The following is a 10,831-nucleotide window of genomic DNA, read 5'->3' as shown; positions in this document are numbered from 1 at the left end:
CTTGCAGTAGTCTAACGAAGCATCGTAGTCGATCTTAGAGAGATTACTAACACAGACAAGTTATAACCTAGTATGATAACCTGACTGAAGCAGCTTACTATAGTAACTTTTCTTGGAGTTGTGTATTCTTTTCCAGAAGTGCCAATTACTTGTACATTTTTGTTATAATAGCTTCAGAGCTGACGCCAATATTTTGTACTTACGGCCAACAGTTGCTTCGAGTCTGAAGTTAAGTTTTGAGCTCTTAGCCTCCTTTTAGTTTTGACTATCAGCTAGTAGAATCTAGAAGAGATCTATTTAGTTACATTATATGAACCTTGTTTGACTTCAGCTGGGAGAACTAGCCGAAAGTCAATGAAAGACGTAGCGTGAATGAATGGATTATTTTGTTGAGTTGAGTAAGCATGAACCTTTTGTTAGTCTCACAATACCTAGTGTTGTCTTTTGAACGTGACCAGCTAATTGGTTAAACTGACAATACACAATGTCAATAAACTCTCAACGCGTACAGATAGGGTTTCAGAGTGTAAATTTTCTGACCAAACCCTTGTGTGAGATATGTATATCTTGACGACACCTGATAGTCATGCCATATTCCCTCCCCATTTCTACATACCAGCACCCTTCCATTCACATGTGAAAGCTAAATGACAGTCGTTCTAACTTACATTAATTCTAGCGAGCTGTATTTTATTATTTATATATATTTAGCATATATACATGAATATTTATATATGTATATAAATGTATATATGCATACTAAATATATATATATATACATACTAAATATATATATATATATATATATATATATATATATATATATATATATATATATATATATATATATATATATATATATATATATATATATATATATATATATATATATATATATATATATATATATATATATATATATATATATATATATATATATATATATATATATATATATATATACATATATATATATATATATATTTATATATGTATATAAATATATATATGCATACTAAATATATATATATATATATATATATATATATATATATATATATATATTTATATATATATATAACATTAAACTGTGAAACAATATCAGCTTAGAATCCGAAGCCGGTCATCGACGTACACTAAACTAGCAATTTCCATGTCATACAGCCCACGACCAAAGTGATACATATTGGAAAAAACAAAGGGTACTGATGGTTGAGAAATGAAATATTAGCAGTCAAATGGCACTGCAGTGCAATAGAATAACTGCAATGGTAGCTGTAATGTACTGGGTGTGGGTGTTATTATATACGACAAACAGCAATAATGAAAGGAAAAGATTATATGTTTATATCTCTCTCCCTGCAATAGGAGACATGCAATATAAGCCAATATTAGAAGTAAAATGCACTGATATTATTAGAAAAACTAATATTATTAATATAGTAACAATAGAAAACCATTGCACAATTTTGTTTACATTTCAAAACGTCATAGCTAACAATATCAAGAAGTGATATTTATATAGATTTTTAAAAAATCTATTCAAAAAAGTGTTTGGTCATGACAAACAACAATAATGAAAGGAAAAGATTATATGTTTATATCTCTCCCCCTGCAATAGGACAAATGCAATATTAGAAGTAAAATGCACTGATGTTATTAGAATAACCAATATTATTAATATAGTAATACAGTAATAACAGAAAACCAATGCACAATTTTGTTTACATTTCAAAACGTCATAGCTAACAATATCAAGAAGTTGTGATATTTATACAGATTTTTAGAAAATCTATTTAACAAAAGTATTTAGAAAAAATAATAACAGTAACATACTGCCCATCATCAATGTTGTTAGTGTGACTATAAGATTTCAATAGTCATTCAAACTTATAATTAAATATTGTAATAATCTCATAAAAATTGCCAGAAAAAAATATCATCGCCATTTCCTTTATTTTCACTGCTTTGGACATCAGTTAAAATACCAAAGTACTCAAAAGTTTATAAAATGTCAGTTACTTTGAAATCGGCACAAAAGAAACGATTTCTGTACTTCTACGTTAATTACAGAAACCGTAGCCAACTCGACAATGCTATAGACTGGTGAAATGTGCACATTAGTTTTTTCGTGAAATGCGCACGACTTAATGGTTCTATTCGCTGTCGCTAGTCATTTCGTTTGCCGGTCTAAATTTTAATAAAAGTAAGGCTTGGCCAGTTTCAATTAAAATTTTTGGGCGAATTAACCTGTCTATTTATGTATAATCCGATCAGATGGGTTAGTTATAAGATATTGCGGTAACCTTTCAAAGACTTAGTAACATATTTAAATAGGTTTATATGTGTTTTATATCGTTATTATGCTTTAACGACTCTACAAAAAAATGGTTAAAATTGTTGATGAGATTTCAATACAAGGGTTTCCGACGTTGTTGATGAATAATTTTCGTAATATTTAGCCTTTTGCTCAAAGAGCAAAAGGCTAAATAGACTTCTAGAGATTATGATTACCGAAACTAATGGACATGGGTTAGACGTCTAGGAGACACGTGACCCCCATTGATATATAATGAGTGGAGAGGAGGCAACTTCCTCTTTTGATCGAGTGTTCATGGTGAGTGATAAGTTGCCCTCGAGCATTATAAAAAGCTCAGTACGTTGACCTTGCACAAGAACAGTGTATAATGTTTTTGAGCCTCAAATTACATATTACTTTTGTCCTATTTTGAGCTAGTGTGTTTTGGCCTTTTGGCTACAGATATGAACTAGTGAATGAGTTAATAAAAAAACACGTTTAAAAACATTATAACTATTGAATTGCCATTGATTGTTTTTCATATTGAATAAACTACAACTAAATATTTTATATATATCACAAGTTCTGGTGAATTGCATCCTTATGCCAGCATAACTCATATGTTTACATTAAAGCAGAAAAATAACAGAATACCGAAGTCTTCTGTTATTTGGATTTTTTGGAAATTGCTGCTGTATTTGGTGCTATTTATCATTTTTATATTAAAACTCTCCAATACTCAAAATTTAAACTAAGAATAACAACCTTGCTGTGTAGTTATTAAGTTCTTGCTTTTAAATACGTGCATGATGGAAATTTCGATTTTTGTCTGCTATATACTTTTCTAAAGTTTAACAAAATATACGATTTTATTATATTAGAGTTTAGCTAACTAAGGTTTTCTAACTCACCACATTAAACCTTAAATCTTCAAATATAATTATATAATAATACATAAATATTAAAACACAGTTTCCTTTATCAGACCAAACAGCTTTATAACCAAAAAAGTTAAAACACAAAAAGTAAAAAATATTCTTACAATAGGCTTCACTAGTCAGGGTAACTGACCAATTTCAAATTCTCTCCTCTACCCATTATACTACTAAGCCACTAAATACTGGAAACTATTTAATTTTTTGTCATATAGGGTTGAATAAAGGGGATATTATCTAAAAGTAAATAAGGAAATGTTATAGCAACACTGTTTTGTTTATACTGTTTTGTTTTTGTTTCGATAAAAATCAAACGGAAAGCAAATGATAAAAAACAAAAACAGTGCGCTGTTAAAAAATACGGCTATCGATTGCAACCCCATAAATACATCAAATATTTTTGATTTGTTAGTTTATAAAATAGTCTCAGCTCTGAGACGATTTTATAAACTAATAAATCGATTTAATAAAGGTTTATAAATTTGTCTCTGGATGAACTGCTTTTCTATTCGGATCAATATAAACTACAAGTAGATGCATCCTGAATCTATACAAAGGTGAAAAAAGACAAGATCAAATCTAAAAGAATTGTTAACCGGCTCTCGAAAGCACTGAAAAAGCTCACAGCATTCTTTAGTTACCCTCATGTAATAATCAAATATGTATTTTCTGAGAGTGACGTCTGTAGGTATATAATAGCCTATAATCTATTTACATCACCAATCGATGCCTGTAGTAGCTCACTGGCTGCTCATTGTGTTCGGAACATTGTATTTACATGTAAGTGCATCAGTGTTGGCAAATAAACAAGAGGACATGCCTGTGCATGTGTGCGTGTGCGTGTGTGTGCGTGCGGGTGTGCATGTGTGCGTGTGCGTGCGTGTGCGTGCGCGTGCATGCGCATGCATGCGCGTGCGTGCGCGTACGTGCGTGCGCGCGTGTGTGTGCGTGCGCGTGTGTGTGCGCGTGCGCATGTGTACATGAGTATGTGTAAACAAATAAGTATAAAAATAACAGTTAGTGTAAAACATGTAAGAGAATATATAATATATAATATAATATTAGTAAGAAGTCAAAATGGCAGTTGAAAACAAAAAAATAACAAATAAGCCTTCTAGAGAGAGTCACTACTAACCCATGTTTTTAAGGTTTACTGTTTGATTGTACATAAGATCTAGGCTATTTACTGCAAGCTCTCGGATGAAAAATGACCAGAAAGGCTTTGCCTTTTGACACTCTTACTGTTGGTTGAGGAATCTGGTAGTACTTTGTACTTGGCATCTTTTACAATTTTAGTCAAAAACAATGTCAAGTCATAAGGGCAAGCATTGATTTTAAAGGTTGGCTTGCAACAAAATTCACATTACCGTTATCTGATATGAAAAGATTCACCATGTCTTACTCTGTTGTGTTGTAAGTGCAAAATATTTGGAAAGGTGATTACAAGCTCTTAAAAGCTCAAAAACGAACATAAAATCGCAGTCACACGAGACCGCCGTAGTTTGTATTCTCTTTCCAAAATGGCTCAAATGTGTCGTAGCTGTGAAAGATGGTTTCTGTTTACACTTTCATGCAACCTTATTCGTCGAAATATTTTCATAAATATACTTCACGCATTCAATAAAACCATGTCTATTGTTCTTACGCGTCTGTTTTATCGCCATTGTAAATGCTGTCACTTTTAGCAGTGATATCTTATAACTTGCCGTAAAAATTCATTTAATTTTTTAGCCTTATCTCGAAGGAGTACATATCATTGTCTGATAATCATGACGAGCCTGTTGGTCACCTGTGATAATCGAAAAGTGCTGCAAAAATTATTTGCGAAGCATTGGGCCACATGATCAGAGAACGACTTGACGATTGAATAATGCCAAACCAAAACTGTAAAGTAGCGGGCATCGATATTTGATACCGGGTCTTCGGTAAAACCCGAAGTGTTTGTCATAAACTAGTACTACGATAAGTTTTAAATTGAGCTTTGTATTGGCCTTTCAATTCACGCGAGAACATACGTGACAAGACGACAACCAAATTTCGTGGCTACGTCATCGAAATAAAGAGATTCCAATCTACGGCCGCTTTTCGTTTTTGAGCTTTTAAGAGCTTGTAATCACCTTTCTACATACTTGGCACCTACAACACAACAGAGTAAGACATGGTGAATCTTTTGATACCAAATAACTGTAATGTGATTTTTGTTGTAAGTCAACCTTTAAGAAGATCTCTTCCAAAACTCAACAAGAAATGGACATATGACAAAGGGGATTTATAAAAATAATGAAAGCATTATCATATGCATCAGGGAGGCATTCAAACAGAAAAAAATATAAGAATAACACTGGTTTTAAATAGCCTTTTTATATTCAACCACATTTTGTGGCATGGTTTAGTAAAACAATTATTGGTACTTGTTACGTATCCGTTGTTAGTAGACTGACACTCTATTAGTTCCCAAAATAGTTCAGCAGGTGTTTTTCATACCCTTATATGGTAGTCCATATTGACTGCTCAATATTTTGAAGACCCTTGATAATCATAATAAATTTTCATATAAATATAACTTTGTACACAATACTTTGCAGTTGGACAAGTCCTCACAAAGTTATTTATTTGGCAGATAGCTACAGTATCAAAAAACGTTTTTACCTTGTGACATGCTACCAATCAGTAAATTTGAGCCATAGTTCTTGTTAACAATGATGAAAGGGTGGGTTGACAGAAGGCACCTACCTATTAACTGAATGCATAGCCCAGGAGGACTTGATAAAAATGACCAACAATATACAAGTATTAACATGCTGAAGTGACAGTGACAATTGATGCTGCCAACTAACAGGATAACATCTGAGGCTAATTTTTGTGTGAAGATTACAGGTTTTGAATTTGACCAGCTTCAGTTGGATGCATAGACGCTTTCATAAAAACAGCCAAACCGTGCTTGCAAAATTATGTGATAAGTTCTAAATGATATGAACTACCTTAGTAACTATCTGTATTTGTTAATAATTGAGCTAGGCAATCTTTTAAGGTTTTTCTTAGAGCCAACCAGTGCAGGGGGCATAATTACTAATAACGTCAAACAACAATATTTCATTTGAAGATTTGAATAGAAGGCAGCTTGATTCACTTTACCCATTGCTCTTTTTAGTTTATATAGAATAATCATAATAAAGGCAAGAAAGGCTCTCTTCCGGAATCCAGCTAAAATTATACGTACATGTATATCAAATAGTATTGTTACGTACATAAGTTTCTGTCATATCATAGCTCATTGGATTGTCTACATCTTACTGTAGAAGCAACAACCATTTTACAATAAATTTTCAACAAATGCATCAATTACATCTAGTTAAAAGCAAGCAGAAATCTTTATGATGAGATAGAGCTATAACAAAATCTGGCTTTATTTATTATCATCATATAAATATTTAATTAAAATACAAAATGTTATTTTTTATATTAGATCCAATCTGAATTCAGGCTATTTTACTACAAAAAAAACAATAAGCTCGTCTGTTTCTGTTTCCCAAATAATCTGTGTTACCAAACATTTTGTTATCAATAAATAAGCAGCTGTATTAACAATTTAAGTTGATGAGCGAACTACCTACCAAAATTAAGTTTGCACTCAGCCTATGTATGGCTAGATTGTCATTTATTATGAAAGACATGCATTTTTTTAAACTATATAATTTCAAAAATAATGCAACCACATAATTATTATTATTGTTATAGTGCAAATATAAAGTACATGTAAGCATATATAAATATTATAGTTTAACAGCCTATTATAGAATTTGGTGAACTAGCTTTGCCAGCATCTATTAACCACAAAATAGGCTGGCCTGTTACCTTTTTAATACTTTGCATAACAAACGACATTTCTAGTCTGTTATGCTGGTTTATATATTAAAAGATTTAAGGTTCTACGTGTACTTTTTCTCCTTATGCATGTCTCTCTTCTGCGCTTATATATCTAAACATCATTACCAAATTACTTTCATCACAATAAATTTCCAATCTACATTATTTGCATCAAAATAGTAAATTACCCACTGTAGTACAGTCATTATTAGGTCACAAGTTTGATCGGTGATTGGTTAACGATTCCCTAGTCATGTGAACTACTGCGTTGCTCACTATTCTCTGGCATGCCTTGACTCAATCATAAATACTTTAACAAGGTTTTAAAAATATATTTGATGTATTCAATGCTAATTGATGGCAAAAATTTTGTTATTAACATTATATTGTTTATTATGCTTGTATTATGATGTTGTAAATTTGGGCTTGTCACTACCTACACAGTTACTGACTGACCATACACTCATAGAAAACCAAACACGGAGGAAGAGGAAATCGTTGAGCAAAAAGCTCCAGTAACTCCAAAGCTCCTTCTAGCTCATTATTTCAAGTTGTGAAAGGACAGACAACTCTTTTTTGTTTCAGCACATGCAGTAGACTATTGTATAACTTTATTTATATTTGTATATACAAAACCTTTTCAATACATTTTCAACACATTCAATACATTTCAAATCATTCATTGAGACATTTTCAATACATTATGAGTTATCCACACTTGCAAACCAAGAATACTCATAAATAAGCGGCTTAAATCTCTAAATTTTTATAAAGGTGCACAAACGTATTTATATATTTGTGTATCTATTATTTCATTGTAATGCTAGTTCTATTTACATAAAAATGTTTTTATTTTATTTTAATAAAACAAAAATATGACGTATTGACTCTTAAAAGTTTTGTTGTTGCATCAGTGATTGGAGAAGTTATTTTTGAGAGCTGGTCCCTAACGAATGAACGTTAACGGGGACCCATTTATTCTTTTTGCTGGACATATGTTTAATTAGGTGATCACCATGACGATCAATGTGTACACAACAGCAACCAGATGCAAATGCTGGAAATTGAAATAGGGATCACTATCATTTACTTTGGCTTTCAAAGATTTATCAATCATCCACCCTAATGGATTTTCCTATAGTAATCAAAACATGAGAAGGCAACTTTGAAACATTGACCAAAAAGCAATGGTACAGAGCACTCCCTGTGACAGCAAATGATGGATAGCATGTAGTTAACCACACCTATGCTTCATAAGATGAATGTTGTCTCTCTATAGCGGTGTATATGACTTGCTAAACAACACATAAAAATTACAAATTCTGTATATTGCAACTATTGTCACAATGCACATGCGAGGGTGTGTATTAATATAATGCCATTACAAAAACACTGCTAAAAGTGAAATAAGAGGTAAACGAAAAATCTAAAAACATTACTAGCAGCAAAGTCTAAACAAAAATATTATGTACCTCAATACACTAACATATATATAAAAAATTGTTTCCTCACCCCGGATACCCTGTATGGGTGGTAATTTCTGCTCTAACTCGGGTCTCCTACCAGAGACCTGGGAGTTTGAGCACTCGCCTCAAGATCTTAGCTGTTCCCAGTAGCGCACCTTTCTGCAACTCACCTGAGTTGATTGTTGTTGGTATTTGGGCAAGCCACATTTTATGCGCCGGTATTATTGCACCCAGTGCCCCAATGACTACTGGGATTACAGTTGTTCTCACATCCCAGCATTTTTCAATCTCTTCTCTAAAAGGGAGATATTTCTCTACCTTTTCTTTTTCTTTGCTGTCTATATTGTAGTCATTGGGTACTGCGATATCTATTATAGTAGCTCTCTTGTTCTCCTTGTCCACCACCACTATATCTGGTTGGTTTGCTAGTACATGCTTGTCAGTCCGGATGTAGAAGTCTCAGAGGATCTTAGCGCGATCATTTTCATTGACCTTACCAGAAGTTTCCCACCAGTGTTGTGGTTTATTAAGGCCATACTCGTCACATAGACTTCTATACACAACACCTGTGACATGATTATGCCGCTCAGTGTATGCATTTCCTGCTAGCTGCTTGCATCCACTGATGATGTGTTGGATTGTCTCAGGTGCATCTTTGCACAGTCTGCATCTAAGATCGTCTCTAGTGTGATAGATTTTTGTTTGGAGTTGCCTTGTTGGGAGCACTTGCTCCTGGGCTGCCATGATTAGCGACTCTGTATTGGCCGTTAGGTTTCCTTTGTTCAGCCACATATATGTCTGGTGAAGATCGCCAACCTTAGATATTTGTCGGTAGTAAGCACCCTGAAGAGGTTTCGTGTGCCAGTCAATTTCCTCATCATCAGGGCGAAGGTCCATTGTAAGAGCAGCCGATTGAACTTCAGCTAGCAACTTATCTGAAGTGGCCATAGAGGCTGCATAGGCTTTGATGCTTTGCTCTTCCTCCTTCACTATCTGCTGTACACTTTTGAGTCCCCTACCGCCTTCTTTCCTATCGAGATACAATCTAGTAGTATCAGATTTTGGGTGGAGTGCTCCATTCATGGTCAGCAGTTTACGAGTTGCTATATCTGTTCCCTTGATGGCTTCCTCAGTCCACTTTTTTATGCCTGCTGGATATCTTATTACTGGCAGTGCGTAGGTATTTATTGCCATGACTTGGTTCTTGGCATTGAGCTGGCTCCGTAGAACCTGTCGAAGGCGTTTCTTGTATTCGGTAGTGGCTTTGTGACGTACAGTACTTCGGCTTCTTGGTTGATGTTGCTTTGCATAATCCCCAAATACTAGTACCCTTCTTCTATATCTTTGATGGTACCGTTTGGCATTCTCAGGCCATCTGTGAGCATAGAATGGTTTTTCTTAAGAATTAGCCTTCCACATTTCTCAATACCAAAGGTCATTCCGATGTCCTTGCTGTATACCTGAGTGAGGTGTATTAGCGAATCAATGTCTCTTTCTTTGTTAGCGTACAGCTTGATGTCATCCATGTAGAAAAGGTAGTTTATTTTAGTGCCACTCTTAAACTTGTACCCATAGTGAGTCTTCTCCAGCATATTGCTTAGAGGGTTTAGGCATATGTAGAAGAGCAGCGGTGATAAAGAGTCACCTTGATAGATGCCTCGCTTAATTTGTACACTCGCCAGCTTTTTGCCAATAGCCTCTAGTTCCGTCTTCCATTTGGTCATTGACATCTTGATGAATGCCACAAGAGCAGGGTGAACATTGTACATACTGAGGCACTCAAGTGTTCAACTATGGCGAATTGAGTCCTAGACCTTTTTGTAGTCGATCCAAGCCATGGCAAGATTGGTATGCCTTCTCCTGCTGTCTTGACAGACCGTCCGATCTACCAGTAACTGATGTTTGGCTCTTCGGGTGTCACGCCCAATTTCTTTCTGAGCACTGGTCATATAGTGACTCATGTGCTGATCCAGTTTGTCTGCAATTATTCCTGAGAGCAGTTTCCAGGTGGTGGGCAAGCACGTTATTGGTCGATAATTCTTGGGAAACGGCTTCTGCTTTGGATCTTTTATCAGAAGTACAGTTCGTCCTTTGGTCAGCCATTATATATATATATATATATATATATATATATACATATATATATACATATATATATCTATATATATATATATATATATATATATATATATATATATATATATATATATACATATATATTTATTTATGTATATATTTATGTATATAATTATATTTATGTATAT

The sequence above is a fragment of the Watersipora subatra genome, chromosome 5, assembly GCF_963576615.1.
Source record: "Watersipora subatra chromosome 5, tzWatSuba1.1, whole genome shotgun sequence".
NCBI lineage: Eukaryota > Metazoa > Bryozoa > Gymnolaemata > Cheilostomatida > Watersiporidae > Watersipora > Watersipora subatra.
Note: the sequence above shows the minus strand (reverse complement) of the source record.